At 45.6% G+C, this 26,419-nt stretch overlaps 1 protein-coding gene across 1 annotated transcript in view; it reads right to left on the bottom strand.

The window, feature by feature from the left end:
- The window catches only part of STON2 (stonin 2), a 145,923-nt gene extending 138,453 nt beyond the window's left edge, over positions 1–7,470 (bottom strand). Inside the window, exon 1 of the mRNA XM_080808033.1 lies at positions 7,337–7,470. The gene's annotated coding sequence lies outside the window, so the exon portion shown is untranslated. The remainder of the gene's footprint in view (positions 1–7,336) is intronic.
- Positions 7,471–26,419: the final 18,949 nt, after the last annotated feature.

Here is a 26,419-nt window from a genome sequence, read left to right as displayed (position 1 = left end):
CGCCTCCCCAAGGCCTGCTCAGGGATCCGGAACTGAACACAGTTGGCTCTGGCCAACAGCACAGCACGAGGGCTCCCAGGCCCCTGAGTGTGACGGGTGGCGCAGCTGGGGGTGGGGGCTGCTGTGGAGAATGCTGGGCCAATGAGGCTGCTGGTGAGTGGCTGGGATGTGCTGAATTTACTCAGATGGATCCTCCCAACACATACACACACCCCTTTTAGATGTGACTGTGATACCCAAAATATTAAGGAGAAAGAAAAAGGTAGAAGAAGAGAGGCAAGTGTGCTTCAACAGCCCTGCTGACCCTGTGAACTGACAGAGCACGAACAAGGACAATTTTCCTTCTAGCAGGATCTCTGTGGGTGTGCCCAGAGCGCACGGATGGCCCCCGTTAACCCTTTAGAGCACTTTTCCTTTGGTTTCCAGATACAGCAGTGACAAAGGGCCCAGCTTCTAGAACTAAGAGGCTGAGGTAAGGTCAAAGCCCTATCTTCATGACAACCTCAGACAGGTTACTTAACCTCCAGTACTAATTTCTGACCTCACAGAGTGGAGGCAGAAATTAAGTGAGATAATGTGGAGTAAAATGCTAGCAGAAGACCTGGGACACAGCAAAACTCGATGAATGGTGGCTACTGAGCGTGCTTTTGATAATTTCACTAATAAAAGTTGTTCATACCCTTCAACTGTTTAGAGTCTTAAGTAAAGGCAAACGGAGGGACAAGAAGGGACATAGAAAAAAATTAATACTTTATGTTTGGCCAAGGGTGGGAAAATATACAAATAAAACTGTATTTCTGACAGCTCTGGTTCACACATTTAAATAACGTACAAACAAAAAAGCTCACCGGCTACGGATCACCCCAGCCTTATCCACTTAAATATGGTATTACAATCTTTCTCCTTTAAAAACTCAAGTCAAGAAAGACAAATATATTCAGTTTCTAAAACAAACAGAGGAATAAAATCTGTTTTCACTTAAAGCATCTCACTTTTTTTTTTTTTTAAGCAATTAGCTCACTTCAAAGGGCAACCAATGGAGTGATTTTTATCAAGCTGGCAAGGGTCTGGTGTCTCACTTCAAAGTTCAGGCAGATTGAAAGCTGCTGATAGTCCTACTACACTGGCTGGCATTTGGCAGAGAAAGTGCTGAGAATGCCAGTTCGTTCAGATGGTGAATGTGCACAGACCACAGCACGAAAGCAGCACCTCTTTCAGGGAGAGCCAGGATTCGGCCTGAAAGAGAAGGGTGCAATTACCCCACCCCCAAATTAAAATTAACGAGGGTCTTTGGGGTTCCAGCAGCAAGAGCCTCCATGGGACATAAGAACAGATGGAGGAAGTCCTAATTAGATGGACAGAGCCCTGAGTGCTTCGTGACCCCAGCCCTATGAATATCTGTAAGGCAACCTAAGTGGGACACCACCAAATCTCCAGGGAGGTGGGACCAGCGCACACAGACGTGCCAGGGGATTCCTGCGTGACTTGAAACAAGCTGCTTGACCTTCCCAGGTCATTCTGCAAGCAGAGTGAGAGACCAACCGCCTGCCAGTCTGACAGAGTTTATGATGGGATTAGATTTTTTTTATAAAGAGGTTTGACATCCTCAGCTCCATAGTGCTTTCCTATTAATAAAACGAACATGTAAAGAGCTCAAAGTAGAGTCCAGAGTTATCCATCTGCTCACAAATCACCAAATGGCTTCATTTTTCAGGATGTGATACGAGCCTTTAGAATATTAGAATCAGACGATCACAAGGCAGTCAAGAAAGGAAGATTTTAAGAAGTGGTCTACTTGACTCCTTCACTCCAGACACAGAAGTCTAGCCACAGACCTCAACAAGCTTGTGCAGACCATCAGAGCCACAGTTCACAGGAGCCCGTTCCCTAACACCCATTGTGCTACCTAAACCCTGTTTCTACCTCCCGGCCAGCACGGCTGCTCCTCCATGAGCCTTCCCAGCTCAGCATAACCTCAAAAAGATTCCCTGTCCTGAATTCACAGCATATGGTGCCCCTTTGATTATACTATTGATCTCACTGTTATCTGACTACTACTAATTCTGTATGAACGTTATGCCCTTTCTCCCTGAGATTAGAGGTTGTGTCAAAAGAATAAGCATTACACTTCTCTGAATTCCTCACATCTTCCCCAGAGCCTTGTACCCAGAAGATGCCCAGTGTCATTCCCATGAAGCAGCCTTCCAGAGATTTTACTGGCTGATTAGCAATCTGCAAAGTAGCTTCACACTCATTATGAAAACACGGCACAAAGAACACTAACCTTCTCTTACCTGTTAGTGAAGCCACCTCAGAGCACAAGTCAGGGTTAGTCTGAAGCCAGCTGGAATGGTGGAGGTATGCACAATGAACAAAAAATTCAAGGGACTGGGTTTTCAATCCTGCCCTTCTATTATCTGTCTATGGATTTTTGGCCAACTGTTTCTCATTAATTGCATTTCAGAAAACCAGCTATAGCACAAGAAACGTACCTCCTGAAACTGCTAGAGATGTTAAAAAATATATATGACACATTTAACATTTATTCAACATAAACACATAGAGAAGATACTATTTGTGTAGTGTTTAATGTGTATTTTTCTTAAATACCACATTGCCAGATAAATGCTATCCAGTGGGGAAAAGTATCACTTTCTAATGAACATGTTCAGCATTTTTAGATCCCTCCTGGCTAGTTTAAGTGTCCCTTCCCTCACTGACTCTCACTCAGGCCTAGAGTTTTGTCTGCTAATCTTTTGCAACTTCAGACCAAGCTTCCTGGAGACCTGAGATCAAGGGAGCTACAGGGTTTCATTGTAGAGCTGACCAAGGGAAGGCCAAGACTACAGGAGGAAGTGAAACAGCTGGCTTTCCAAAATTACCTGGAGAGGGAAACAGAACAGCAGAGATGGCCTCAGGCCTCCTGGCTAGAGGTTATGGCTCCAAACTTTCTCATCCACCTCTGGAGGTATGCAGAATCCACAGGAATTCTGCTGTTACAGAAAGCACACCTTGTTGGTGTGGTTTGTCAAATCTGTTAGGAAAAGGATCTCTTCACATATTATTCACATTTCATTTTATAGTCTGGACCCACCATGACATCTCTTATTTTATACAAAGTTCATATGCATATAATTTCTAGTACGGTCTATCCACACCCCAATGGACCGTTGCACTCTCATAGCACCTCAAAACAAATACTGTAACCTGCTGGCCAGCACTCAGAATACTGACTCTGAAAGTATTTCATGTATTCACATGGTGTGGGCAGGCATATCGCTGATTATCAGGACCCTGGCAGAGTTAACGCTTTTTCCAACATCCAGAATTGAGAAAAATAGAGTAAAGAGAAAACAAACCCCTGCTGTGTTTTATTTCTTGTGTCATGTTGTACATGCCAACATATTTTCTCCTTCACATCCACTCTTGGAATGCTCTCTCATTACAGGAGCAGTGAGTCACCATTAAAGGAATTGTTGCGACCTGCCCCGCCCATCAGTATAAGCTAAACTGTGGACATCTTGAGTTCTCAAGGGGTTATTTATCTTGGGAGAGTTGATCACACTTTGCATGGTCATATGGTACAGATGTTTATTCATGAAGATGACCTCAAGTGAAGTAAGAAATTTCTTGGTCTGACTGTTTAAAAATTCAGCCAAATGTCCACCCAATGGGCAAACCCCAGTTCCAGAAGAAATTAAAGCTGTGATGGATCAGAACTGATATATGCTGACAGACTTGAGTGAGAGGTCTCGAGCCAGACAAAAGGGTGTGTGCTCACTGATGGGGGTGGGGGGAGATAATCAGGGCAGAATTACAAAGGGAGGGATAAAGTAGCACTTATATGCTTCTTCTGTGAATCCAAACTTCCTCCGTTTCCTCGGGGTGAGAATTACATCGGCAGTGTAATATAAACCTAGACAATCAGTCCCTCTCAGAGACCCCACGGCCACCGCCAGCCTTCAGCAAATCCACCAGATGGAGAATGCCGGGACCTTCCAGACTTTTCCTCCTTGCATTAGGCCCTTCTATTCAGGCCTTTCCCTCAACCACATCTTAATTTCTCCTTTTAGCTCCATGGTTTTCGAAGTGTAGACTTTGGACTGGCAGCATCAGCATCACTGGCGCTCTTGTCAGAAATGCTAATTCCCAGGTGCCACCCCAGACCTACTGACTTAGAGACTCTAGGAGTGGGACCCACAAATCTGTGTTTTCTCAAGGGCTCCGGGTAATTCGGAGGCACACTGAAGTTTGAGAACCGCTGCTTTAGGTGACATGAAGATGAGAGAGCACATGCACCTTAGGAGAGGACTTAAAAACAAGGGAACGATTTTCCAGCAATGGAATCTCAAGCCATGAGACAGAGAGTGAGGGAGATTTGAGGCTGCTGAATTCATTCGGGCCCTCATCATTTCTCACTTTTAATCTCACCTAGTTTGGTCTTCTCCCCACATTGCCACTAGAGACATGTGCTTTGCCTGAAAAATCTGACAGGTCAAACCCCAACTTAAAAACCCGTCAGTGGCTGCTCCTTGCCCATAAAATAAAGTTCCAAACACCTGCACACGACCCGGGGCCCTTCATCGTCTGGATCTGGGCCACCTCCCTGGCCCTGTTTCCTTCTGCACTTTCCCTCCTACTCATCCATACCTCACTGTCTGCAGGAGGCTCATACTTCCCCATCCCACTGACATGGGGTTTGGCTGTGACTTACCTTAGCCAAGAGCATAAGAGTTGAAGTGACTTCTGAGAAGATACTAAGTGCCATATTTTTGTTTTATCATATTCTCTTTTTTCCCATTCCCGTAAATGAGATCAGTATTATCCCAGAAAGAGGCTGTTTCTTAAGCCTCTGGAGGGTCTCAGAATGAAAACAGATAAGGAGCAGAACCATAACTGACCTGCACTGGACACCCAGGATAAGTGAGAAATAAACCTTGTAAGCCACTGAAATTTGGGGGTTATTTGTTATTTTGCCTAAGCTGACCATTATGGCACATTTGATCCCCCTTACCCCTCTGTCTGGAATGTCTTTCTCCCCTGCTCTACCTTTCCTTCCAATCCTACCTCAATCCTATCTGCATAGGAGACTTGCTCATCCCTCTACACTCATTTCAGGTGTTATTTCCTCAATCAAGTCTTTTCTTGTTCCTAGGTATAACTGATCGACTCCTGTAGGATCCCATTTGGATGCTACAGACCTGTAACTGTGTCCTTGGAACTTTGCTGGGAACTTCCTATTCATTAGCACCATCCCTAGAACAACAACTCCTCTTTAAAAAAAAAAAAAGAAAGAAAGAAAGAAAATTAAACCCTCATTTTACAGAGTGGGAGACTTTGGCTCAGAAACGCAAGGCAACTTGTCCAGATTTCCCAGCCATCAGCCACAGAAACAGTTTTCACCAAGTGTGGGTCTGGCTCTGAGCTCAGCAATCTTTCCCATGCCCCACATCTCCCTCCCTCCTCCATCACCAAGCTTTCCGATCCTCCCATTCCCATTCTGGTGGTGAGAATAAAAGTCTCCTTATCAACAAGTTAAAAGGTTGTGGAATTAATTTGACACTTGAGACTTGCATCTGGAAGTGGGCTTCTTACCCCCTGAGAAGATAATCACTTTCTCTAAGTGGATGGATTTATTTAAAGGCTCCTGGCAAGAGCACTGGGGCGCCTGGAGAACTGAAGCCCTCTGCCCGTACCTTTCCCAGGTAGTGTGGCGTGCTAAGACAGGCAGATTCTCACTGACGATGCCCTCAGGAACTTTTGGGTCTGTCACAGGGTAGGATGTTAAGGAGCAGAAGGTTCAGAATTCCAAGTATATCAGCTACATATTGATATTTTCGGTAAATGAACAAGGGAAAGAAAACAAGGATAGCAAAGTGACACAGTGGCAAAGAACTAAACCAGACCACCCAGGTCAGACACAGGAATAACCGCCTAAAGTAGGAATGGCAATTTTAGGTTTCTATGAGCTGCTGGCATTTTGTTGTGTGGTTGGGCTTTTTATTTGTTTTTCTCTTCCTTTCCCTCTCTTTAAACTTGTCCAAGGGAGGACTGGAAAGTATAAGAACCTTCAAGTCCTCCCCCTTAAGCCACACCAGTCAAAGATGAGCATTCAACAAAAAACCAAGATATTCTTCTCACATGGTATTCATAACAATTTCTTCAAGGTTTACAAAGCTTTTCTCAGTTACTAATTGGAATCCATTTATCTCTTTCACCATTCCAATGGAGTTGTTTTTTTTTTTTTTAATTCCTCAAAGGATTTATTACCTTTAAACGATACAATCAGTAACATTAATAATAGCATTTTTCCCCTTTGAGTTTAGAAAGCTGTTCAGAGCTTCAAATGGTCACTGGGCCAGGTAGGACACATCTGATTTACTCTTTAAAAGACCATCCACTCCGTATAGCGTTGTGCTTGGTGTTTTGCGGGCACTGGTTTATTTAATCCTCGAAAGGACGCTATGGAGCAGGTGCAATTATTTATGGCCACCTTACAGATGAGGGCAGTGAGGCACAGAGGGCACGAACGACCTGTCTGAGAAAAAGGGTGTCTCTCCCTTTCAGAGGCCAAGTAGCTGCACAAGACAGTTAATGATTTACCCACAGCCCTCAGGGACTTCTTCCAGTAGGGGCAACACATGCACTTACACATTCTCATTCTCTCTGTCTCTATCTCTCTCATCTTCAACTCTTCTTCACCCAGTAAGAGGCGGGTGTCCAGCAAATTGCTTGGCAACGCGCGGAGGAAACTCCATCCAAAGCCAGGGTCTGCTGGGTCCAGGCCGCCTCTGGGCGCTGTCCAGCGGGCAGCGCGCCTGAGAGGCCAGGCAAGGGTCCTGTCTCCGGACACCCCGAAGGTGGAGCGGAACGCCAAGACCCAGTTTCACTCGGGGAGGAGCGGGGTGGCGGGGGAAGCACCGTCCCCAGGGACACCTGTTGTCGCCTCCCTATACGCGCCAATAAAGATGTCGCGGGGACTCACATCTCAGGGAAGACACCCGTCGGCGAAGAGTGTCGGCAAATAGTGTCCGCGTAGGGGTGAGGGAGTCGTAGGTGTCTTCCCGACCCCCCTCCACCTCGCCCCCCTTAGGCGGGCTCACCTCACCCCCTCCCACCCCTCGGACGCCTGCGGCTGGTGGAAATGTCGCGCCTCCCCGGGGCTCCGACCGAGGCACGCGCGGAGGTTCAGGGGCCCGCGGGGCGAGGGGCAGCACCCGCGGCGCTAGGACCCCGCGGGCGGCCCACCCCCACCCCCACCCCTCGCCCGCTCCACCTGCGGGGCCCCACTGGCGGGGCACGCTCGCCCTCCACCGCGGGACGCGGGCGCTGTTACCTGCGACTCCGCCTGCAGGGTCCCCAGCGTCGGCCGGAACGCCGCCGCGGTAGAGCCGGCTGCGCTGGCGCGGGGATCCTCGTCCGGCCCTGCTGCTCTCGCTGCCCTCCCTCGCCGCCGCAGCGCCGCCGCCTGCTCCCGACTCTCCAGGCTCGCTCCGCGCCCGCGGGCTCCTGGCGCCGCTCCCGCCGCTCCTGATTGGCCTCAGCGCGCGCCCGAGACGCGCGCTGATTGGGCGGCCCGGAGCCGGGGCGGTGGGACGGGCGGGGCGCCGCCTGGACCTGCTCCCGGTGTCCCCGGCGCCGCTGCCTCTCGTCCCCGCTGCACCTCCGGGCGGAGATCCAGACGCGAAACCGGGATCTTGCCCCTCTGCGCCGGGGGAGGCCGGTTGTGGAGAAACGGGATGAAGTGGAAAGTAGGACGAGAAGCATGGGGTGACGGGCAGTGGGGATCGCCTTGGAGTCTCTCCCACCCCTCATACCAAGGCTGGACTGGGGGGACCCTTGCTTCTCCGGCCTCACGCCTACAAAAACCTACAGGGTTTTGATTTCCTGTTTTCATAAGCAGGACGGTGGCTTGTAAACAGTGGTTGCCAAATTGTGTTTTTGGACTTGGGTTGGACTCGACGCACAATCTATCTCTATGTGGTCCAAGCAGAGTTCGCAAAAGGGAAGCGGCATGTGTGAGGTCCGACACGTTTACAAATCAGTAAGAACGAATAAGATGGTGAGATAGATCTTCACTTACAAGGACCTTAATACCTAGATAGGGAGCTAAGGCTGAATAATAATGGTAATAGTAGCAATAATAATAATAACCCTGACTTCTCTATGGCACACGTTGTTTGCCACTTTTCTAAGTGCTTTGGATATAGTAATGCAGAAATACAGAAGACAGCTGGCCTGAGGATGTCCACACGTCCTGTGAAACGTGTGGCCAAGTGACATCAGTCGGCAGTGTGAGAGATTTTCATCTGGAAGACACACCAGCAGTCATTCCACGTTGCAGTTAAGAGGCACAAGTTAGAAGGGAGAGAGAGTGTAGGGAATTAAAATTGTTCCTATCTTACATATCTTCTCCCACAGTTCTTTAGCCCTCCCAACATTTTGTCTCACCTGAGCTGGGCTTTTCTAAAGAATAAGAACAACCACTATAAATTCAGGGTGCTGCCAAAACTTTGTTTTACCACTCCTAAAAGGAGACCCCTCTAAGCAACCAGGTAACAGTGAGTAGAAAAAAGTAGCACAGTTTTTATTTTAGCACCTTTAACTTTAGTTGCAGGAATACCTTAAAAGCAAATATGTAACCATTTTCCTACAAGTATTTCCTCTAGATCTATTCTCCTATGTTGATAGAACTCTAGAGGGAGAAGTTTGGGGTGGTAGAAAAAGACTGGAGTGAAAACCAGCTTGACCTACTCTGAGCAGCTTGATTTGTACCCTAGTTGAGCTCAACGTCATTTACTTTGACAAGTGCAGGACCCTACAAGGAATTAGCTCCGTTTTCTAAGTTCATATCAATGGACGAGTGATCTGTTGACTCTATATTGAAAAGATGGACTGGGCTGGGTGGAGCCTCACCTGATAAGAACACCAGAGCAAAACAGACTGTGTGAGGAAGGTTCTTATACCAGGATCCCTGTCCAAGCTTCAGACACACATGGAGACATCAGCCCATCATTCCAGTTGCCCACTTTCCATAGCTGTGGCTTTTGCCATAGCAGAAGTTCCATTTGGATTGGTCACATTATCACTCCAAAGAAGAAAGGCTATTTTAGGTATAGAGCTAGGTTGACCCACGATAATTTCTTAGATCAATAGTCCTGGTTGCATCACACTAAACCCGACCTTCTGAAGGATGAGAAGTGAAAGAAGAATCTGGATTCCACTATGTCCACCCTGGAATCTTCTTATGGGCAGGAACTGTTTATGAATCTGTCTGTCCCCTATCTCATCTCACAAAACGCTTTGCTCAGCTGTGCCTCCTGCATCGCATTTCTTCTATTTAGCACTCAAGACTCAATGAAAATGTCCTGTCCTCGGTAGTGATCCCCTGGTCCCTGTTATATTCTCATTCCAGTACGAAGCAACAATATTCTAGTGATCCATTTACATGACCATCCCTCCAACTAATTATCACTAATGCCTGGCCTAGTATAAGGAACTCAGTACTAAGTACTCAATAAACTTGAACTGACTGAATGAAATTACTTACAGGTGATAGAGTGGCATTAAGGAGACTGGGACCATACCCCAGTGCTTTTCAACAAGGCATCCTGTAGTTCCAGGCTGCCTGGATGTTTGATGTGAGCCAAAGTGATCGTCTGCCCAGTCTAATAGTGAATAGGTAGTTTCTGTATGTTAGGCACTGTCAGGTAAAGAGAAGAATAAGGTGTGAAATATACACAAGATGAAATGACACAGCTGATTTAGAAAATCAGCTTTGGTGTTTCCTCAAAGAGTTAAACACGGAGTTACCATAAGACCCAGTAATTCTACTCCTTGGTATATACTCAAGGGAATTTAAAACATATGCTCCGATAGAATCTTGTACATGAATATTCTTAGCAACATTACTTATAATAGCTTTATGAAATTGAAACAACACAAATATCCACTAACTGATGAATAGTTAAACAAAATGTGGTACATCCATACAATGAAATATTATTCAGCCATAGAAAGGAATGAAGACTGATACATGTTACAAAATGGATGAACCTGGGAAACATTATGCTCAGTGAGAGAAGCTAGACACAAAAGACCACATACTGAATGTTTCCATTTAGATGAAGTATCCAGAGTAAGCAAATCTGTAGAGACTGAAAGCAGACCTGTGGTTGCCAAGAGGTCAGGGGAAGGAGAAATGGAGAACGACTGCTGAGTGGATATGGGGTTTCCTTTTGGGTTGATGAAAATGTTCTGGATTTTAATAGTGGTTATGAGTGCACAACTTTGTGCATATACTAAAACCCACTGAGTTGTAAAAAGCAAAACGAAACATACACACAGCGGGCACTCAGAGAGTTTGGAAACCATCAATGGAGGAAATGTTAGTTAAATCTTAGAGTGTTAGTAGCTAACGGTGTAATAGTGTAGAGGAACAGAAAAGCCTGTAAAATACAGTTATAAGTTGGTTTGTCTTGCCCTCAAGCTCCCACCTTCAGCAACCCAGAGGGAATTTACTCCTTAGATCTGCACTGTCCCATCAAACACTCTATGTTAATGGAAATGTTCTTTATCTGAGCTGTTTGATATGGAAGCCACCACGCACCTGTGGCTATTGGACATGTGAAATGTGGTTAGTACCACTGAAGAACTGAATTTTAATTGCTTTTAAATATAAATAGCCACACGTGGCTGGCGGCTACTCTACTGTCAGTGTAGCTTTCGCTGGTTTAAAGGACTGAAGTCATCTTAACTGGCAATATAGAAAAATACTGGAGGGTATCAGGGTGGGAGAGTCAATGTCTTTATGGTTCTATAGCCTGACTCCAGCCTGTATCTGCTAGAAATCCTTCAATAAGATCTCACTGCTCCTACCCTTCTCCCTTTCATGAACTCTTAATGAACTTCAGTTAATAATATAGAATTTATTTTTATCTTTATGGTAGGGTGCTTCCATTCCACAAATATTTATGGACAAGCATTCTGTGGAATTATGGGAAGAGGGATTGTAGACAATGTCAGCCAAATTCCAAAAGGTAGTTCTCAAGAAAGCAGACAGGGAGAAGAGGCAAGAGAAATCCTTCCCAAGGACCCAGCTCCTTCTTCCCTCCCTCCCATGTCCCCCATACACACACACACACACACACACACACAGACTATTGAGTGAAAAATCTTGTTATTAGGAAGCTGAAGTGATGCTAAAGAATCTTTATTTAGATTTCCTGTTTCCAACCCAAGCCTTGTAACATCCATAACTCCTTCAATATATGTTCCAGTTCACGTTGATTTTTCTGTTCTTTGAACTTTCATTGAATTTGAAATCAATAGAATGTAATGATGTTCTAAATGTTCTTCCTTAATGTGATGTCCCCACAGCGGGATTCATTTGTTGTACAAATGGTCATTGAGCTCCTGCTTATTTTTGTGCCAGAACAGTCCTCGGAGCTATGGGTAAAAAGAAAGACAGGGTCGCTGGGAAGGTTAGAGCCTAATGAAGAGGCACACAAAGAAAATGTTCTGCAAAGTTTGGCCTAAATGTGTAAGAAGGTTTGCTGAAAGCTCAGGGCAAGGAGCGGCTGGGTATACACAGAGAAATCAGGGAAAGTTTCTCAGAGGAGGTGACATTTAAGCTAAAGGAACTTAAAGGATGAGTAGGAGTTTTCAAGTGTTTTTAAAAACATAATTCATTTATACTGCCCACTTTCCAAAATGGGATTTGAGGTGGTGTATTGGAAGTTTTGAGAACTTTGTATTGGAAGTTTGAAAGAATGAATTGACATCAGGATCCAGCTCACCATATGTGACAATGTTTTGTATTGTTGACAAGGGAACTAACTAGAAAGTCATTCTGGCTGCCTTCAAGGCTTATTCCTGAGGACAAAACAAAATAAATATAAGATAAGGCTTTCTGATCTCAAGGAATTTAAAATCTCTCACCTCTACTATTGCAATATCCTTCTTAACGGCCTTTTGTGTTTAATCTTATTTTCTTCTTTCCCATCCCAAATCTCAGTCATTGGTGTCCCACTGTCACCAGTCTTTCCACATCCATGGATCTTCTGCACTGTCATGTACTTGTTTCTTTACATTGGCTCTCCTCTTGCTCAACTTCACTAAAAAGGAATTTTTATCTCATTGTCATCTATGAAAAATAAGTATTACTTGCCATAAATAGAATGTTAACCACAAAAATAGTACAATGAAAGTAAAACCACATTATCTAATCTTAGCTGACTATTGTTGACTGCCAAAAGTTCTGAGGCCCCGCTCTTTCTTTCATAAGGAGAAAGATTATCAAGACTTAGAGTGGTATTAAAGACATACCAGCACCAAACTGATCATTTCTCCTTGGCTAAATCAAACAAGAATTTGCAAAAAGAATAACTGTCTCGCTACATGAGCTAATGAAATTTAATGTCCCTTTTCCATTCCGCTTACAACCAGTTTCTGTACCATTAAAGTCTGCTCATGCTGGGTACCACATATCTGTAAACAGCGCTATGATCCTTCTCTCTCATAGCTATCAGAATGATCTAATTAAATGTTATTATCTCTCTCCCCTATTTAAAATCCTTCAATAGCTCTTCATTACCTAAGGGAAGAAATCTTAGTGCCTTACCATGGGCTACAAGATCCTCCTGGATCAGACTTAACCTACCTTTCTGACTTCAGCTTCTGTTACCCTCTCCAACTTTATTCCACCAATACTGAACTATTTGTAGTTCTCAGAATGCACCATAGCCTCTCATGTCTCTGTACTATTCCCTCTACATGGCATGCTGTTCACCAATTACACCCACCTTATCATCTTTCATGTCCCTTCTGTGCTCATTTCTATTTATCTGCCCAATACCCTACAAATACACACATCCACACATGCACGCACGCGCAAGACACGCCGGCTCCAAATGACAACAAGATTCCTTCCAAAACCCCTGTGTCTTTTTTCCTCCACTGCCTCACCCGTGTGTCTCTGGCAGGCACGGACAGGTTCTTACAAGACTCCACAGTTTTGATCACAGCTGATTGGCCTACAGGTGATCAAATGAACCAAGGTGAATCATCTAGAGTTCCTCAAAATTTCCTGTGAGGAGAAAAAATTGGCATCACTTTTTCCTCTGCTTTAAGATGTGGAGAGAAACAGGCAAACAAAGCAAAGAGAGATTCTCCACTCCATTGTGCTGCAGACCAGCTACTTCCTTGCTCCTCCTTCTTTCACCCTTTCCTTTTACGTTGTGAAAGAGATCCAGTATCTTTACAATTAAGTCTTTTTCCTAAACTACTTCAAGTTGAGTTTGTTGTTTACAACAAAGTATCCTAATACATTTCTAATCATCCTTGAAGTCCCAACATAAATGCTACTCTTTTGTGAATACTTCCCTGACCCTTCCAACCCAACAAAGGTACCCCTTGTTTATACCTCCTGCGTCTTGTAACACTGGACCCCATTTCCAGCAAGTATCTTTGTCATCTTGACATTTTCTGTGAGAAATAGTGTTCTGTCCTCTTTGCCCGTTTGATTATTCCATTTACCACCTGATGGGAAGGGAAACTTAGAACATAATAATCTATTGACAGTATGCCCTAGTTAAAGTTGATATTGAGTGAAAAGGGAGTTTTTAAGTTTCAGCTCTTCTACTATGAAGAATTTTTTTTAACCAAGTTGAATCCGAAGAAGAACCTTAAAAACTGCCAATTACAAGAACTCTCCTCTGCTACCCAACCAGGATGGAACTAGAAGTGCACCCCATAAACAGCAACCACCAAGGGGCAGGTGGCACCTGGATATGCAGCAGAAAGACTGAGGAACACAGGGAGGGGAGAATCAGAGAAAAAAAAGGGAGGTCTGAGAGAGAAGGGACTGTAGTAGTCCTATCTGTCCTTGAATCCTTGAATGAGAGGCAGGTCCATAATGAATGTCTTCTACCACCCATGAATGTCTGTCTGCAATCGTACTTGGCCAAATAAGATTGAATTCTCTTAGGTAACTGATTGAACCTATGCGCTTTTTCAAAAGTTACTAGGCATCACTGGGTCATATATGTTTGTGTATTTATCTCATTTCTAGACTAGAAGCTCCTTTTCCAGATTCTTTCAATCTTGGCATGTTGGGCATCAGTGTCTAGCACATGCTTGAGTTGGACTTTGATGCTTACAGCCTATGTTTAAGGTAGGAACGCTTCCCAGCTGCAAGTATCAGAAGAACCAGTCATAATGGTTCAAGCAGTAAAGACATGTAATTACCTGACATGAACAGTCTGGATGCTGGCAGCCCCAAGCTACGATGCTCCATGACATCTAAAGGACCTAGGCTGTTTCTGCTCTCCCACCCTTGGCTTTTTGGCTTTGTCTTAAACTGCTTGTCTTGTGAATGAAAGATGGTTGCCACAATTCCAGGTATCTCATCTTAAGAAAAGCATATACAAGACAGGAAGAAAGTGGACTGAGCTGGGAAAGTTTTCCTTTATCAGGGAGGAAAATCATTCTCAAACATCCCTTCCTCCCCCTCTAGTAAACTTTCCTTCATATCCCATTGGCTAGAACTGGGCCACATCGCCATTCTTAGCTACAAGAGAGGCTGGCAAAACTAGTGTAGTCTGGGACTTGTCCATAACTGTGAAAAGTACTTGTATTGCTTGCAGTATTGCTTTTGACAGGCACATGGGTCACAGGCTTTCCCTACAATTTTCTTCTTTGTGCTGAAGACTGGCTAGGGCTAACATGGTATCTAGGTGGGGTATCTTGAGCCTAGGTAAGGATCCAAATGTACCTCTTCCTTCATTACATTCTTGCTTTGTACACTCTTGGACCCTTTATTCTGCACATGGGGCTGATGAGAGGCCCTGAAAAGCTCTTAGATTCATACCTAGGGGATCTCTTTAGTTGCCCATGGCTGGATCCTCCATCCAGGAGAGGGACCTGGAGCATAGATTGCCTCACTGGTCTCTGTGTTACTTCCTTTGCAGGACTGCCCATGACTGGGCTGCCGGAATGGTGCTGGCATGCTGATATGGAGTGACTCTCATATCACACACAGGATGAGCCTAGGGCTCTGGGTTACTGACAGTTCTCTGCCAAATTTTGGCTCCAGCTTCATGGGTAGCCCACACATTGGTCTTGACTGGCCGTATTCCAACTGCAGTGCTGCTTCTGGTCTACCTGAGGGCAGCTGGGGTGGGGGCCAGGCATTCTCCACTCTGTGCTGGCACCCAGGGCAGTGAACCCAACCTCTCCATGGGTTTCCCACCAGGTTTTCAGGGGTGGTGAATCCCTCCCAGGGATTTCCAGCTCCACAATGCCAGCAGGCCCTCTAGTTGGGATCCTCTCTTGCCTCTGACCGATGCAGTGACCTCGTGCCCTCCCTGGTCAGTCTTCAGCCCTGTAGACCAGGATAGATGTTCCTTGTGCTCTTCTCATCCATCCCCTCCTCCCCACTAGGGGCAGTGGTGTGCAGGCAGGGGTGTGGTCAACAACGAAAGAGATAGCATTCTAGGAATGCAGGGATTAGACATGGAGATCAAGAGAAGACCTAGGGCTGAGAGATGTGTTTTCTACCTTGATAAGGTTGCTGGGAGAGTCCAAAGAGATTGAACCCCTGACAATCCTTGTGATATGCAAAACTGCACACAAATAATAGTTATTTTTATTAGTTTTACTTGAAATATAAGAAAACTAAAAAGGAGGAAAGTTAAATACCACCCCCCTCCCCCAAGATAGAAACACCTTGGGAGTATTTTTGAGAGGGAGAACTCTGATTTTAGATGCCCAGCTTTGCCTCCTCCCAGCTGTGGGACGCAAGTTTGGCTTCTGAGCCCTGGTTCCATTTTATAAAGTGGGAATAATAATATACTTATGTCGGAGGCTATGCATAGGCATTGAATGAGGAGATACTTACAAAGAATTTAGCACTATTTCTGACACATAATAGATACTTGATAAATATTAGCTATTATCCTTATTTTACTACACAGATGTCTGTAGCAGACTACAGATCTCCTAGGATATACCCCTGCTCTGCACCAGAAATAAGTTACAAGAAAGAATTTTCAAAATGAGATTGACAGAGGGGCGCCTGGGTGACTCTCAGTTAAAGGTCCAACTCTTGGTTTTGGCTCAGGTCATGATCTCAGGGTCATGAGATTGAGCCCCGAGGACTCCGTGCTCAGCACAGAGCAGGCTTGAGATTCTCTCCCCCTGCCCCTCCCTCCACTTGCACATGTGCACACATACTCTCTCTCTCAAATACATAAAATTTTTTTTTTAAAGATTTTTTTATTTGACAGACAGAGATCACAAGTAGGCAGAGTGGCAGGCAGGGAGAGAGGGGAGGAAGCAGGCTCTCTGCTGAGCAGAGAGCCCGATGCGGGGCTCGATTCCAGGACCCCGAGATCATGAGCTGAGTCGAAGGCAGAGGCTTTAACCCACTGAACCACCCAGGCACCCATAAATAAAATCTTTTTTAGAAAATGAGATCGACAGAGGCTGCAGATACGTTAGGGTATCTGGCATCCCAGAGACAATATAGCAGGTGGGTAGGACCACAGACTTGAGAGCCAGGAGGCTTGGGTTTGAATTCTGGCTCAGTCATGTAATAGTTTTAAGACCCTTGGCAAGTTGCTTAGCCTCTCTGTGTCTCAATTCCTTCACCTGTAAAATGGGTCCTTGCGAAGAGTGAATATAGTATGTGTTTAGGATGGTGGCTGGCACATGGTATTAGAAATTATTCAATACTCAGGTGGCTGGTCGGCGCATCTTGATTTTGGCTCATGTCATGATCTCAGGGTCATGAGATTGAGCTCTGTGTGGGGGCTTGTGCTGGGTGAGGAGCCTGCTTAAGATTCTCTGTCTCCTTCTCTCTCTGCATCTCTCCCGCCTTGCTCCCTCTCTAAAAATCCCCAGAAATTATTCAATACTATTAATATAATTTTGAATTCATTTAAAATTCAAAATAAAGTTTGTTCTTAAAAATCCCAATTGACTTTTATTTCAAGGGACCTTCATTTTAGTAACTGGAAAAAAGAAAAACACAGAGATACACTCCACATCTGTGTGCCATTGTCTATGCTTCGCCTTTGCCTGAATTCCCTCCTTTTGACCCATAAAATCACTACATATTCACCACTACCCTGGGGCCAGAACTCATTCTCTCCTGCTCGTGCCTCTCAAACGGGACTGATGTCTCCTTTTTAGTCATCTGTGTATTTCCTGACATTCCTGATAAGTGTTTTTTCAACAGAAACCTGAGAGTAAGGTGCATCATTTTGAACTCTTGTACTTTGCAGATGAGTACAGAATTGTGTTTCATCGTGGAACAGACATCCTTCCTCTCAGAGGATGAAGGCACTGTCAGAGGCCTTCAGGAGATGATGCCTCTAAACCCCAGGAGGAAAACACACAAAGAATGACAAAGCATCCCTCTTGCCTCTGACCTTCAACTAGCAAGAGCTCCAGCTCGCACAGCTGCAACAGGCAGGTGAGGTGAACCAGAGTGGGTGGTAGGTCTGGTCAAGTTTTCGTCCGAATTTCAGTGGCGTGTGGGCTTTTGAACCAAACCCCTGAGCCTATTTTCTTATGAATAAAATAAGGGTAATACCAGTCTCAAGGCGTAACTTTGATGATGAAATGAGATAACACAATGCCTGGCATGTAGAAAATGCTTAATGAATTGTTAAGTGAATGAACGGTGCTTTAAAACAAAAACAAAGCAAAACTGTACCATTGTTGGCTGAAGCTACAGGACCCTTAAAAGCACAGCGTTGCTTAACATTATCCAGGACTTGTCCTTCTCAGCATATCGTTCCCCACGTCGTCCAGGAGCGCCTTCGCACAGCTTCTCAGACCCTTAATCTGGGGTTAATCTGCAATCAAGAAGCCCAGGTGGGCAGAGATTGGCAGACCCCTTTCCCAAACCCTTCTCTCCAGCTGGCTCAGGAAAGCTTCCCACTTGCAGCTCCCCTGGCAATTACAAGAACCTACTCCCTTTTATTGTTTTTCTTTTCCCAGTGACGGAGCGGTCACATGATTTCAGCGGGAAGAACAACTCTGGAATCAGAGACTGTCTGGATTGAGCCACAGACTTTCTGGTCTCCATGTCCGAGTCCCTGGAGAGAAAAGACATCGGAGGCTGGTGGGACCGGGGATGAGCTGGACAAGAGGCTCGGGCAGCACAGGTTCATATCAGGCTGGCCCACTGAGCAGGTTCTGCCCCAGGATCAAAAACAGTTTTCCAGTTCTAAGGAGGAGCTCTTATTTCCCGAGTGCGGAGGACCAGGCACTTTACAGGTGGTGTCAAATTTAATCATCGCAACCCTCTGAAAGGAGTGGGTCGTTATCTTCCTTAAGTGCCTCTGAGGAGCACACACGGATCAGGAGCTTGGCTAGCATTCCACACCTTTTACAAGGCCCCGGAGCCTGTGCATTGTCTCCTGGCCCCACCAAACCCTAAAGGGCGCACGGCTCTCCTGGGATCTTAGGGAAACCAAGTTCTGAATCACTAGGTCCAGGAGAAGGCCCGAGACGCTGCATCTCTAACAGTCTTCTAGGAGATGCTACAGATCCGGGGACTTTAACTGCAAGGGTAAGACCAGAGGTCTCCCACCTTGGCCGCACCCTGGAATCACCGGGGAGCTTTCACAATGCTGACACCTGGGCCGCATCCAAGAGATTCCGGTCTGATAGGGGACGGCTCTGCACAGGATTGCGGAAACTCCCGGGGGACTGCTCAGGCCTCGGGGGTTGAGACCGCCCTTCGTTGGGGGCGGGGGTGGGGGGTGGGGGGTGGGGACTATCTGTAGGCTCCTGAGGCTCCCGGGTCACCCTCGCTCCCCTTTCCCAGACACAGCGGCTCTAGGACTGGGCTCTGAGGTCGCCTTTGCAATGGCCTCTCTCAGCAAACTCCCAGCCTAGGACAGGCCAGAGCCGCCACCTGTTTCCTTGAAATAGTCCGCAGCTGTGCTGGTGACCTCACCGCCCTGGCTCTGCCTCGCGCCACGCTGCGATCTGGAAGGCCCTCTTCCCCCGTCCTCAGTTCAAGTCCGCTTCGGGCTCCCCCGCGCGGCCGGGCAGCGGGGGGAGAAGAGCCCCTGGCGAGGCCCGAGCTGAGGCGGAGGACGGGGCCAGCCCCGCCCCCGCCCCCGGGGACCCAAGGTGGCCGGGCCGAGAGCGCCGCTGGCAGCCTCGGTAACCCCCCCCCCGCCTCCCTCCCCAACACTTGGGAACTGATGAAGTCACACGTTCTCCTCCCTTTCAGGGACGTATAAACAAACGTTGGCTGCACAAGCGAAAACGGAAAAGGGGTCTCCTCTTCCCTTTACGCTTCCCAGAGGCAACCGCAGGTTTCGGTGGGGCTCGTAGCCGTCCAAACCTTCTGCGGCGCGTACGTATCTGCATTTACACACATACGTAATTACTGTTTTATGAACGAAAGTCACCATGTAATATTTTCCCAAACACTATCTATCTTGGATATCTTTTCCACACACACACACACACACACACACACACACACACACACACACACACACACACACACACACACACACACACACACACATTATCTTAGTGTGTCTCAAACTTGTCTGGGAATCAGAATCTCCCGGGGGCACTTTTTAAATATTCTGGTCTCACCCCAGACCCTCTGAGTCAGAATTTCTCAGCGAGAGGCCTGAGAAATTTGGGGGATTTGTATTTTTAATAAGTGTTTTTTGGTAGTTCTCCCCCCACCCCTCCTCCTTCTTCTTTTAATTCTTAAACTTTAGGGGCACCTTACTGACTCAGTTGGAAGAGCATGGAACTCTTGATCTCAGGGACCTGAGTTTGAGCCCCATGTTGGGTATGCAGAATACTTGATTTTTAAATTTTTAGAAGTTGAGATATAATTGACATATATCATTGTATTAGTTTTAGGTACAACATTTCACATGGTTCTTAAGGAAAATGTCTTGCCTTTTTAATAGTTGTGCATGTCCAATGCAAGGACATACCATTGTTTATTTATCAGTCCCCAATTGTTGAACATTTAGGCTGTTTCCAATATTTTCTTCAAAATATTCCCAATACTATAAACATGCACTGTACAGGTACCCAGGAGTGTGTTTCTCAAGGATAGTTTCCAAGGAGAAGAATAGCTAAATCCCAAGCTTCCCTAAACTATTTTCCCATTTTAGAGTGTTTACATCTGAAACATGGAACCTCTTAGCAGGACAGAAGCTGAAAACCTGCACAGTCAGGACCAGTACCTCCCGACGTATACACAATGTGAGTCACCTACATCATTTAAAATTTGCAGTAACCGCATTCATTTTAATGATATATTTTATTTAAGCTGACACATCAAAGATATTAGCTCAACACATAATCAAATGAAAAAAGGTTTTCAAAGATTTTACTTATTTACTTAACAGAGAGAGAGAGAGAGAGATCACAAGTAGGCAGAGAGGCGGGCAGAGAGAGAGGGGGAAGCAGGTTCCCTGCTGAGCAAAAAGCCCAATGCGGGGCTCGATCCCCGGACCCTGAGATCATGACCTAAGCCGAAGGCAGAGGCTTTAGCCCACTGAGCCACCTGGGCACCCCTCAAATGAAAATTATTAATGAAACATTTTACACCTATTTTCCATCTAAAATCTTTGAAAATTGGTGTGAATTTTACCCTTGACAGCACACCTCACCTCAAACTCACCACATTTCAAGTGTTCAGCAGTCACATGGGGCAAGCGGCTATTGTATTGAACAGTGGAGATCTAGATCTTTTATTTTCCTGGGAGATAATTAGAGGGGACAGGAAACAAACAGTTGTGGAGCGTCTACAATGTATTTGTCCCTGAAGGGGCACTTAAACATTCATTATTGTTAACTGAGGGGTGAGATTTTTGCAGAGGATTAAGCTGAAGAATATTTCAGGTTAAAGAATTGTCTCTTCAGAGAAACCCTATGAAGAAGGCGAGCCATGGGTTATTATGATGCCCTTTGTTTCAACTCAAGGTTGATAATTTGTGGGCATCCCGGAGCCACAAACACAGAGGAGGAACAAGAAACATGCCTTTAGATTTCAGAGCCTACGCCTTTTTTTTTTTTTTTTTTTAAATCCCACAGATCTCTCCACCACGGTTGTTCAAAGTCCGTTCTTACGTTAATGGTGAAGAGAGACCTGGCAACAAATGAAGAGAATTAGAAGTCGTGTCATCAGTCTAAATAGTGAGCCGTTTTAACTGGTGGTTAAAAACATGTGTGCCGACGCCCTCTGGTGGAGATCAGAGTTATTGCAAGCCACTGGTGAATGGCGTCTGGGCTTTGGTAGTTCATGAACTGAATATGCAGAAATATGAGAACTATTACATAAAGGTCACTGAAATAGAAAAATGGATTCCTCATACTGGGAAAAGTTGGGAATCACTGAAGTAGATGTCTTTGCCTCAGACTGTCAGAGGGGCGGTCACAAACAATATTTGCAGTTTCTGCTTCAGATGTGGTTTTCTTTTTTTCTTTAATTTTTAAAGTGTGTATGATTGTACTTGGTCTTATCTCAGTTTCTAAGTTTACTTGTGGGTGTGTTCGTGTGTCTAACATCCCGCTAGGTTGTCAGGTCCTCAAGGGGGAAACACTTGAACCCTTAATTTAAGGCTCTGGACATTCTGGGCCCTTGAATAAATATTGTTGATTGCTGGGGGGAAAATGGGTTAAGAGCACAAAATGAATATGGTGTTTATAATGGAATCTATTGATTTTGCCTGCTCTGAATCCTTTTCTTTCCCCCCTCAAACCACACAGCCGCAGTGAGGCTGTCAATCAAGTACCTTGCTTCATCTTTAACAGCTGGGCTAACAATTTCAATTAGCTAGGCCTTCAGGATCTCTAATGCTTCAGCTTTTTCCAGTATGATTCTGAGACCTCCCTTCCCCCACCCAGCCTAATGATAAATTCCTTTCCCATTATTTCCAGAATAAGTCTAAAATATACTATATTATATTTCCTATTTAATTCTGCTTCCATTTGAACAAGTTCTCATAAGCATCAAAGGAATGGGAGGCTTCTAGCTGTCAAACGTACAACGAGCTATTTTCCTCCGGAGGTCAAAATGACGACTAACAACTAAATGGATAAGAATTGTCTTTTCAAAGATGTGATACTACAATTTGGTAATCCCCAAGGGTTTGGGACCCAGCAAGAGCTGCTGGGTGAGGACAAAGAGAAACCTTTTGTGAAGAAAGCGGATTGTCCTCAGACTGGTGCTTATTGAAGCTGGAAGACTAGAAGTTCAGGCTCCTGGTGCTGGAACTACATTGCACCCTCTTTAGTCATTCACCATGACTGCAGCAGGCTGACATGAAGAATGTGGTCCTCTGTCACCCCAGAAAGACCAGATGAGGTCAGCGGCCCCACTAAACCTACGGGTCCTTATCCCTTATGACCTCTCCCTCCCTACCAGTCCCATGATCCTGAGCCACCACAACCCCTCACTGACCCCAACCCCTCAACGGGAGGGGCCACATCATGACCGTCACCCACAGATCCTCAGACTGTGTCCCCACTCTTAGCCAGGCTACACTGACTAGAGAAAGATCTGGGTCCTTCCACCAAAGCTAAGGTGGCAGCACTGAGTTATTTTTGAACACCGTATTTGCAAGCACTAAAAAATCAAATATTGGGGTACCTGGGTGGCTCAGTCGGTTAACTGTCTGACTCTTGATTTTGGCTCAGGTCGTGATCTCAGGGTCATGGGATCAAGCCTCGGACTGGGCTCCTCCCTTAGCAGGGAGTCTGCTGGAGGTTCTCTCTCTCCCTCTCCTTCTGCCTCCAACCTCCACCTCAAGCCTTCTCTCTCTAAAAAAAATTTTAAAAAATCTTAACAAAATCAAATTTGACAAATTCAAGGTGATATGACAACAATACCAACACAATGATGTTGACTGTGGACATGCTACCATATTCACAGTGATTCCACAGCCTATGAAAAGAATGTCAGTGACCTCCATGGTTTTTTGGATTTTGCTCATGACTTTATACAAGTTAATTATCAACAAAATGCCCAAGCAGTGGCTTTTGGACCAAGCGATAGGTGTTATCAAGAGTGGAATCACCGCTGAGTGCACGAATCCATGCTTAACACTGTCTTAATACAGGTTGATGGCAACCTGCTGGCTAAATTTAGACAAGAGCTTACTGAGGCTTCATCCAGTTGGGTGGCAACCTTAATGGCAGAAGGGGGAAGGATCCAGCACACTGAGCACTCACTGGCTTATGCTATTCCATGCCTAGGAAATGAATCATTGAAGGCAAGAATGTTGGGGGAAATTTTGGCTGCAGAGTATTCCCCAAATCAGGCAGGGTCTCTTTGCCCAAGAACAGAAGTTAGTGTGGCACGTGTGACAAGTCATTGTGTAAAACCACAGGGGGGGATTCACATCTGGCCATGTGGCAGTTACCTGAGCAGAGGGATGAAAATGGGAAGTCCAGGAATCTCCATTTTCCAGCTCCTCCCAGGGTTTTCTTCCAGTTGGGGAGGTGTTGGGGAAAACCCCATGGGGATAAAATCTGACTCCTGTGTTGTAGACGCAGAACATGGAGACAAAAGCCACCTGTGGTTCTAGCAGGTCCTTAAACCCAGCTACTGCAACGGTCCCTCGATTGGTGGTGTAAAAGCGGGACACTAGTAGCTTTGCTAGCACTGTTTAAAGAAGATTAAAGAATGTAACTGCTGTTACATTCAGATTTTTTGCTTTTTAAAAAAAGATTTATTTATTTATTTGAGAGTGGGAGAGAGAGTGTGTGTGCATGTGCCTGGGAGCGTGAGTTGGGGGAGGGGCAGAGGAGAGACTCTCAGGCAGACCCCCTGCCCAGGGCACTCATCCCAGGACCCATGAGATCACAACCCGAGAGGAAAGCAAGAGCCTGATGCTTCACCAACGGAACCACCCAGGCGCCCCCTGTTTTTTTGTTTTTTGTTTTTTACTTTTAATGGAATGCTTGTATAGGCAACATAATCATATGGTTCAGGGTATACAGTCCAAAGTTTATTTCCCATCTCTGTCCTGTCATCACTCAGTTTTCTTCCCCCAAGCACACCAATGTCACTAGCACCACATATATTTTTTTCTGTGGTAACTGAGGCATACGTATGCATTCTTCCTCCCCGTTTTTACAAGAATAGCCCCATTTTGTCAACATTCTGCTCCTTGCATTTTTCACTTAATATATTCTGCAGATCTTGACACTAATATGCAGAAGGGCTCCTAATTGTTTTGTGGCTCCAGAGTATCCTATTCCTTGGGTGTGGCATAATTTGACCAACCAGTTCTTACTGATGGTCATTTAAATGATTTCTCATCTTCTGCTGTTACCAGCAGGGTTGCAGTCCCTTACACCACACATTTTCAACAGGAACCATATCACACCTAAAGGGGTGCTAGTGTGTTCTTGGCAGGAGCAAAAAAATCTTCCTGTATTCATAAAGCACAGATATGCATAACATACATAAACACATATTCAGTATATGTGTGGTATTAAAATTTTATGAGGGTGGAGGCAGGTGATGGGGGGAAGAACAAATCTACAATGGTTCCTTAGGATACCAACAATGAAACAAAGTGGAGAAACACTAACACTGTCTTCGTCCAGTCCCTGCTGTCAGCCAGACACAGGATTACCTCGACTGGCTTAGACTTTGCACGGCACGTCTTCTGGAACTGAGCACGTTGATGCTGGAGCAAAGTTGGGATGCCAGCAGCAGGAGGACGAGGGTGACTGTCTGATTTTAGTCTTGAGGCTGCTGGCGTCTGGACCAGGCACATCCTACTCAGAGCACGAGGACCGTGGGAGCCTCCCTTCGGCTCTGCCATCCGTGTGTCGCCTAGGACATGGGACAAATGAATGAACACAGCTTTCCTGTGACAATCTTGCCTCTTTCTTGACTTATTCAAATATTTGAAATATTAACATAGTTTCTCTCACAAATGTTGTCACTCAAAGTCTTTATACCTCCCTGCTGATTTACTCATTCAGCACCAGTAACAGTTTAGGATAACTCTTAACCTCCCTTTGACATTCTTTGAGGAAAAGAGGTATGAAGGGGTCAGGAATTTGCTAAGAGAGTAGAACTTAAATGTTATCGAGCACAAAAGAGAGAGAGAGAGAGAGAGATCCATTTGTGAGGCAATGAATGTATTAATTAACTAGACGTGGGATCCGTTCCCAACAAATATGAATATCAAACCACCACCGTGTACACTTTATGTATCTTAGAATTTTATATGGCAATTACATGTCAACAAAGCTGAAATTGAAAAAACAAAACAAAACAAAACAAATCAACTGAAAAAAAAAAAACATCGTAGGTCCTTCTCCAGTTCAGGGCTGGTTAACACGGGAGAGCATTTATGCCCTGAAGACATATGGGGCTCACACACAGGCAAGCCTCCTTGTTTCTCTTGGATCCCCTTTCTGAGGCCCTCACAGAGATGAGGGAGCCGTTTCCCTCACCACACCCGGCTGTTTCCTTTCTCCGTCTGTCAGACTTGTTTTCCTCCTCAGGAACGATTGCCACCCCTTGCCCGGCCTTCCTGGGGCTGAATCGCTTCCTGCTTCTGACCCGCGTCTATTCTTTTCATTCATCAGGAGCAGAGCCAGGATGGAGGGTTGGCCGGTGGGATCCCTCAAGTCACAAGGGGCAAGAAAATGTCACCAGAATGCCAAAACCCACCCATGAAACGCAACCAGATGAAGAACACTGTGTTTCCAAGAATTCCTCACAGGGAGGGCACACCCTGGGGCTGCATCAGGGAGTGTCTGGAGGGAGGGGCAGGACCCCTCACCCACCCCCAGCACCTGCTCTGGGAGTCCTGGTGGCCACCAGTTGCCTTCCAGGGAAGAAGGTCCTTTGACTAGAGCACCTTTCCTGCATGAATTATGCACATTTAGGGTGAACTGGACACCTCATGGCAGTGGGGGGCTTCTGAGCTGTTTCCCACCTTCGCCCTCTCCACCTTCCACCCTGTTCTCTAAATGAACTTGAACAAACATTTAAAGAATGTTGGTTTGATCTGTGTCCGTGATTAGCTTATCTGGGGACCCCAGGGGGCTCGGTCTAGTCCCAATTAGTGTTCATATTTTCGAAGACAGCCTTTCTCTGTTTGTTGGAAACATACATTTAAAAAGAAAAAAAAAAAAGTTTTCTCAGGATCACTCAAGCCCCCGAAGCCATAAAGGAAAAGACGGATACATTTGACTCCACAACCAAAAGTGTGATGACCAAAACCACCACAGCTGCAGTCGACAGGTTTCAAAGTGGGAATAGACTGTGATTCATTTTACAGCAAGAGGCTAATTTCTTTAATATATAGAACACTCGTAAAAAATCAATAAGTTTCAACAAGCCCAACTGGAAAGGTGAGCAAGGGACCCGATGAATGGTTCACAGGGAAAG

Source organism: Martes martes (assembly GCF_963455335.1).
Source record: "Martes martes genome assembly, chromosome: 7".
In the NCBI taxonomy this organism is placed as follows: Eukaryota; Metazoa; Chordata; class Mammalia; order Carnivora; family Mustelidae; genus Martes; species Martes martes.
This window is presented reverse-complemented; position numbering and strand designations above follow the sequence as displayed.